We start from the raw sequence: 8,152 nt of genomic DNA, 5'->3' as shown, positions 1-8,152 counted from the left end.
ATCTTTGTCTTTTCTTTTTTAATGTGGGTATCGTACAAAACAATGCTATAAGACGTTAATTTTCTCTTTGCATTAAATTAATCAAATAAAAAGGATGTCGTCCTTCTATTTTCTACTATCTTATTTTTTAAATTATTTTGTTATTTTTCTCTTGTGCAAATGAGTTCTCTTTAATGAACTTTTCATGGGGTGTAAGAGATGTGCATTTGAATATCCCAAAATGATGTAATTTTCGTTGAATTCATCTTATCTTATAACATTCAAATAATATTGTTTCTATGGTTATTCCATTAGTAATTTTAGGGTTACTTTTGTTTAAAGTGCTTCATTTTATTTTCTCTAATCCCTCATAGACATACAAAATAAAATCTTCTATAACTTTTTTCTTTAAGTCTCCAAGATTTTTCTTTATTTGTTGTTTACTAAAGTTTGCCACTCTCTTGCCTTTCTGTTTTACTTTGTTTTTTCAATGAGGCTTGTTGATTTGGCTTCATGGTACTTTAAACAATCTATAATCTTTTTTTATCCTTATTTAAATTTGTACTTAGTTCTCTTTAAAGGTATTCAAACTCTTAAATACTGCTTGATTATCAGTAATAAAACTCATATATTAGATAGGAGTTTAAACACAAAAAAAAATATGAACAAATGGTCCAAATTTTCTATTTTCCTCTCTCTTTTTTCTCTTGAAAATCACATACAAAGTCTCTTTCTCTTAATAATTTTGGCTAGCACAAGTTTGGAAAAGAGAAGTAAGAGGTGGTTGTTTAAATCGACACTAGGGTTTAAAGGAAGACAAACAAAGATGGAAATTGAGGGATAAAAATCTTCAAGGTTTCCCTTTGAGGCCTTGACTTTTTAAAGAAAAAGCCTTTACATATATATAAAAAAATAAATATTTAAAATTTTTCTTAGATAATTTATTCACATATCAAAATGTACATATTTTAGTATACAATGCTCTAGTTCAATTGTAATTCTTATATAAAATTTAATACAAAATAGAAGAACTAAATCATACTAAATAAGGATTTAAAATTCATGCATGACAATAGTCCCTCTCAAACTGAAGGTGACAAAAATAGCCAAAGTTTGTCTTTGAGTTTATGAAATCTTGCTTGTGGTAATGGCTTGGGAAAGACATCCACAATGTGATATAATTGGGATATAGATTATACTTGGACTTTCTTTTATGAAAATTAATCATGAATAAAACAATATCAATTTTCACATAATTTTCATATGTCATGAGATATACAATACCTAGATTATCCATGAGGTTGGAGGTGTTAGTAAAGATGTATCAATTTTTTTTTTTTTTTTTGTAATGACTAAATCAAAACACTACAATGATCATATCAATAATTACTTTGTATTCACTTTCATAGGACGAGTTAGTAATAATAGTATGCTTCTTAGCTTGCAAAAAAATTAAGTTCTTCCTAAAAATATTGTGAACACTTGTGGAAACCAACCGTCAACGTGTCATATCCAATCTAGATTAGAGAAAACCTAAATGGCCATTACCGAATGGAATAAAGCTCATGCAAAAGTTACCATGTCATGGAGATATCTTAATGCCCTTTATACTGTGCTAAATATTTCAAAGTAAGTTCATAAATATATTGACATAACTTATAGATAGAGAATGCAATATCAGGTTTGGTGAGTATTATATTGCAAGGATCCCATTATTTGATAATATTATTGAGGATTAGGGAATGGAGTCTCAAAGTTCTTTATCAATGCCTTCAAGTTGATAAAAGCCTCTAGCAACTAGCTGTGCCTTATTCGATGATTTAATTTGATTTAGTTGAATTTTTTATATGCATTTGTTATTGATGATATTACCATGATTGGGTTTAAAAACTAAAAGCCAAGTATTGTTAGGTGATGCGTTACAGTTTTATCTTAATTTTGATATCTTTTATTTAAGTTTATAAGAATTTTGGATAAATTTTAAGTTAAGAATCAATTTATGAGTAAAAATTTGTGATGTACATGCTTTGGTAAAAAAAAAAAAACTTAAAGAAAAGAAGAAAAGAAGAAGAAGGCTAAAAACTCAGATTTGTAGCATCCAGGCCCAAATCAGTAGCAACCAAGGCCCAACCCATCTGCTTCAGAACAACGCCGTTTTGAAGCTGGGCACTGGAAGCATCATTTGATCAAAATGACACCGTTTTGGGAAGCTAAACATGATGCCATTTGGAAGGGTGTACAGATATGAAGCCAAGAGAGGAAGAGCTGTGTTCGCTTCTGAAAATGGAAGAGGAAGAGGAAGAGGCATGTACGCCTTTGGAAGTCGACAACTCGTCGAAAAAGAAGAAGAAGAGACTTGCACGATGAGAAAACGATAAGGAAAAAAAAGCATGCAGAATCGGGATTTTGAGCTCCTTCTGCCTGAAAGAGCAGATCTGAAGGCAACCAGAAAACAGATCCTGACGGCGAGCTTAGAGGAACCTAGAGAAGAATACAAAGAGAACAGTGAGGTTGTAGAAGCGAAGATGTCAAAGGGAAGATGCGAAAACAAGTGCGAGTTGAGTAGAAGCAAAGGACAAAGCAGAGGAGATGAAAGCGTTGGTGGAGAAGTAGATTTGGTTCGATGAGGAACACAGGAGCATAAAAAGGGAGAAAAGCTCAGAAAAAAATTAAGCTAAGTAATATAATTATTTAATTTTCAACTAGCACCTTGGGTAGAAATTTTCAGGGATTTCTTTTATGAAACTCAAGTGCTAGTATTTGGAATTTTTTATAAATTTAGTTATTATTATTGTACGATTATATTTTTCTCAATTATAATTGTTGTTGCTTAATCCATCATCTGTGTCTAAATTTCCTTCGTTAGAATGATTGATGTAATTTGAATCAAATGTACTTTTGAGATTTAATTTTTACCTTATTTAATCAACTCATGACTTGATTTGTGATTGATGATTTTAAAATAGTGGGAGCGAAATTATATTAATTAGATTTATATTGTTAAACATTAATCACAAGTTGAACTAGAGTAATATAATCGAGTTAACATACATAAATCAAATTATCAAAGATTTAATTCAATTAAATTAATAATTATTATAAAAAGATATTAGTTGTTAATTGATAGATCTAGGAAATACCGAGAGAGAAACTGAAAGTATATCAAAATAGTTCGACAATTACAAACTAGATTAAATTGATTACAAAATCAAAACTCGGGTTTATCTAAGATTTAGATGAAATCAATTACTCTAGTCCGACTACATTGATAGTTTTTATTAATTTATTTATTTTGCTTTGATTAAATTCTTTTAATAATTCTAGCTTTGATTTCTAGATAATCGTAAGATTTCGACAATTTTAATACTTGATACACAATTTTTATGGGATGATACTATTTTTATTACTATGTGACTTGAACTATTTTGTTAGTGTCAATGTCAATTCCAAGGGTTCTATTATTAATCTATAGATTAATTTTTGGTTTTTAGTTAATTAGATTTTAAATTATTTATGAGTAGATTGCACTTTTTATTTCTTGATTTCAGTTGGTGTATGAGACAATTTAATAACACAAAGTTGCCGCCTATAAATCTAGAAATCGAGAAGACTTGTAAACAACCAAATCAAGAAAGGAGTGAAGGATCAGTGGCAGAGAGGTAAGTAAGATTAGAGATGATTGAAAACAAAGAAAATGGATGAACGAGGGATTTTTTGAACAAGAATAACAGAAGAGCACTTAGAGACTTTGCTATTGCTCATCTTTTAGAGGTTTCATCCAATATAGTTCGACCGAGTGTCAATACAGAGAACTTTGTGATCACACTAGTGATTCTTCAGATGATCCCAATATTAATTCAGTTTGGGGGTTTACCAAACGATGACCTAATGCGTATCTCTCTAATTTTTAAAATTTTTTGATACTATTAAAGAAAATGGTATTTATAATGATGTAATTAAACTTAGGGTTTTTTGTTTTTCTTTAAAGGATAAAGCTAAGAATTGTTGCATTCTTCCTGTACATACAATCACTACATGGGAAGACTTAGCTCAAAAGTTTTTGGCCAAGTATTTTTTTCCAGTAAAGGCGGCAAGGATGAGAAACAATATCATCAATTTCTATCAAACAGTTAGAGAGATATCGTATAAGGCGTGGGAGTGATTCAAGGAGTTAATTAGAAAGTGTCCCCATTGTGGGTTATCTAAATGGTTGTTGGTCTAAACTTTCTACAATGAATTGAGCAAACAAACTAGGATCACAATTGATGCAGTTGCTGGAGGTGCTTTGATGGAGAAGTCTACAAATGATGCTTACGAGCTTTCAAAAGAGATGACCATGAACAACTATCAATAGCCAACAGAAAGAGTTCAACCTAAAATAAATGTTGGATGGTATGAGATTGATGTTTTAATAACTCTTAATGCAAAAATTGATTCTTAATTTAAGAAAATTGATTAATAGAGTGTTAATGTTGTTAATTCTCATGTGTAAGGTTTATTTCAAGATCTTCTTCAAGGGCATGAGGCAGAGCAAGTGAGCTTTGTAGTTGGATAAGGCAGGCCACCATACCACTCATACTGCAATACATGTAATCCTAAGATGAGAAATTATCTAAACTTTTCATGGAGGAATCAATAGAATATAGTCAAGCCTCCCTCAAGATTTCAGCCTCAAGAAAAGAAACCCTCACTTGAAGATATGATCGCGGCTATTCATAAGAACATGATTGAGATTGCAGTGAATACTATAGCAGCTAATCAGAATCAACGATTAATATTGCAAAATAACAAATGTCAATCAAGAACTTGGAAATCCAAATGGGTCAATTAGTAAGCATGATCAACGGAAGAGCTCAAGGTACCTTGCTAAGTAACACCGAGACAAATCCAAAAGAACCAGTCAAGGCAATCACCTTAAGGAGTGGGAAGCAGTTGAGAGATGCAAGAATGGATGAAAGAACAAAAGAGAAAAAGATTAAAAAAGAGAAGATGGAGCAAAAAGAGGAGAGAAACAAGTTGTGCTCAAGCCCTATGTGCCACCCGCCCCATTTTCATAGCTCCTCAAAAAACATAATGAAGATAAAAATTACTTTAAATTTCTTATTATTTTTAAGAAATTTCATATTAATATTCTTTTTATGAACGCTCGTACTTAAATGCCAAGTTATATGAAGTTTTTTAAGGAGATTTTAGCAAATAAGAGGAGTTTGGAAGACCATAAGACTATTATGCTCACTGAGGAATGCAATATCATAATTTAGAATAAGCTACCCCCTAAAGTAGAAGATGAAGGGAGTTTTACTATACCATGGAATATTGGCAATTATGATTTTAATAAAGCTCTTTGTGATCTTGGGGCTAGTATTAATTTAATGTCCTATTATGTGTTCAAAAATTTAGGTACTGACAAAGTGAAGTGACGCGGGAACTCTAGGATAAAAAATACCTTGATCATGAACTCACTATACATTAACATACATAAACTGAATTATTTAATAAATCTTTGCTACTTGAATCACATTCAATAATTTGAATGCAAATTAAGGTAACTGGGAATTAAAATAAAAAGAATAGAAAAGACACCATGGCTTTTCTTTAGGACTCTTCTTATCGGCTTCTGAATCTTATTTTCTTGCAGCCACATATTTAAATGTAAAAAAAAGTCAAAAACTTGATATAGAGGAGACCAAATCGGGTGAGTTGTCCCTCACATGTGGGAAAATCCCACGTGTGGGGGTTCCCCTCCTCGCGCATGTATTTGCTCGCACATGTGAGCAAAAGTGCTCAATGTACAACATGTGCTTGCCTTGGATCTCTAAGTCCTGGTTGGGCATAGCTTGGACCTTTCTTGGGCTCTTTTGAGGGCCTTCATCTCACCATGCAACCTTCCAAGATCGTGTATGGTCTTAGACCTCTAAAACCCGTGACCTCAGATTCCCTTTAGCCCTTGTATGTGCTTGTGTCTTCATTACTTTTGGGCTGAGTTAAGAAGACCTCTTAGATAAAAAAAACAAAGTTCATAATTGAGTGGGCATTAGGGGAATCTTTATGAGAGAAGGAATCTCTTTTCACATGGACAACTCACCTTTCCTGCAGGCCCTGCGCTTGTGTGCACTTTGCTAGTGTGCTAAGCACGTGTAGATGTGCTTGCATGTTGGCCTATGTGTGTGCAGTTTCCTAGCTATGTAAATATGTGCAGTGCATGCAACACTCCCCTCCCATGTATCTTGTTGTATATGGGTAACCTTTCCACAACTCCTAGATTCTTAGCACTTTGTGGGATTTTCCCTTTCCACATGGAGGTTTCGTCTCCCAAGATTTGACTTGGACTTCCAAGGTTATTTTTAGCCTAGCCAGGATCACATCATATCCCATTTTTTTAATAAAAAAATCATCGTCAAATCTTGTCTTTCTTAAAGTACAGTCTTTTCTCCAGAATCCTCTAATATATCATCACTGGAAATAAAAGAATTAGTAACGAAACACAAATCCTCCTGGCTGTTAGTCTCCTCTCTATCTTTTGTATCTTTCGTGATAGGGTGCTTGACCTTTGTAGAAGTATGAATCTCCTCTTGACTAGGAATGTTTTCCTCATGTCATTACATGATCGGACCATCTCTTCCCTTAATGCCTCTCGCACTAATTCCTTTCATTCGTCAAATAGGTATTGGAGTTCTCGTATACTGTATTGTAGTTCAATGAGTTCTTCACGAAAACTCATTGTGAAGAAAATTCTGTAAGAAGGGTTAAGGAAAAATAATACTACTTCACAATCATTCGTGTTTTACTTCGCAACCTCTAAACACTTAATCTTCTTCCCTAAAGTTGAGCTTCAAAATCTGAATTTTCTTGAATCGAGACCTACATATTCGTCTTAAATACAACTGCAAATAATCTTAAGGAATTGACTCTTAGAATAAGGTACACAAATGAAGAAGAAATGATGTTATTCCTAATGCCTTAAGATGCAATGTGAAGCAACGATTTTTACACACCTTTATAAGTGGTTAATCTTTATTGCTTATGCAATGTAAAAACAAATATTTTCATGCACATCTAGTAGGTGAGGTAATATTCCTTTGAAAATAAAGGTTTTCATCATAATGATAGATGATTAGTCTTCTTTTGCTTGTAAATGCAATAAAATGATTACCAAATTGCCTTATGATGCGCAATCAATTTTCTTTGATTTTTTTTATGACTAATTTGATAAACGAACTTTAAATTAAAAGAACAATTGGATAAGATTAAGATGCATGCAACGCAAAGGATTAGCAATTAGGTGTTTGATTGCTAATTATGCAAAATAATATGCAAAGAAATTTAAGATAATAAGCTTAATAGGTGTCTAAGCTCTCATACCAAGTGACACAGGCCACTTCAAGATAAAATGAACCTTCATCATGAACCCATTATACATTAGTATTCAAAAACTTAATTATCTAATAAACCATCCTTACTTGAACACATTCAGTAATTTGAATGCAAATAAAGGTAACTAGGAATTAAAATAAAAGGAATAGAAAAGATGCCACGATTTACTCGATAAGTCAATTTAGATTCCTTGACTCAACAAGATGGTTGAAGCAATCTCCCTTGAAGAACACTCACTCTCAAATTAGAAGCTAATTTAGAAAGAAATAAAGTAAAATTTTATTCTCAGTTCTAAAAGTTGTTAATTACAACATAAGGCAAGACCTTTATATAAACTTTCACTAGAATACTTTTATATAAACTCAAATACTCGAATTTAATCCAAACTTTATCTAAAATCTAAACTTTATCCTAATCTTAGGATTACAATAAAACTTAAATAATATGTAAACATTAAAATAATAATCTAGATACATTAAAATAATACTTAAAAATTAAAAGGATAAACTTCTTTCTCTCATGGCTGAAGGATAACTCCTTGGGTTTGAGTAGTTCTCATCTTCTTTGATTCGTCTTTCATTACTTTAATTAATTAAATTAAGGGAGTTGAGCAAGAAAAATCATGAAAATAATATGGGAAGAAATTTTCCTCTTGAATTCCACAATAACCATGCATACAAGGCTCTTTTCCTTTAGGATTGGTCTCGCCGTGTGGAAGCTTCTCTTTAGGACTCTTTTTCTCGGCTTCTTAACCTTATCTTCTTGCAGTTGCATATTTAAATATAAAAAAAAGAGTCAC

The 8,152-nt window shown here is 32.0% G+C and overlaps 1 non-coding gene across 1 annotated transcript; it reads right to left on the bottom strand.

The window, feature by feature from the left end:
* Positions 1 to 4,072: 4,072 nt before the first annotated feature.
* On the bottom strand, positions 4,073 to 4,179 carry LOC148266759 (small nucleolar RNA R71). The gene has a single exon (XR_015818191.1). It is a non-coding gene; the product is annotated as a small nucleolar RNA R71 (small nucleolar RNA).
* Between the last annotated feature and the right edge of the window lie 3,973 nt (positions 4,180 to 8,152).

This window comes from Carica papaya, chromosome 3 (assembly GCF_054855325.1).
Source record: "Carica papaya isolate Zhongbai chromosome 3, ASM5485532v1, whole genome shotgun sequence".
NCBI lineage: Eukaryota > Viridiplantae > Streptophyta > Magnoliopsida > Brassicales > Caricaceae > Carica > Carica papaya.
This window is presented reverse-complemented; position numbering and strand designations above follow the sequence as displayed.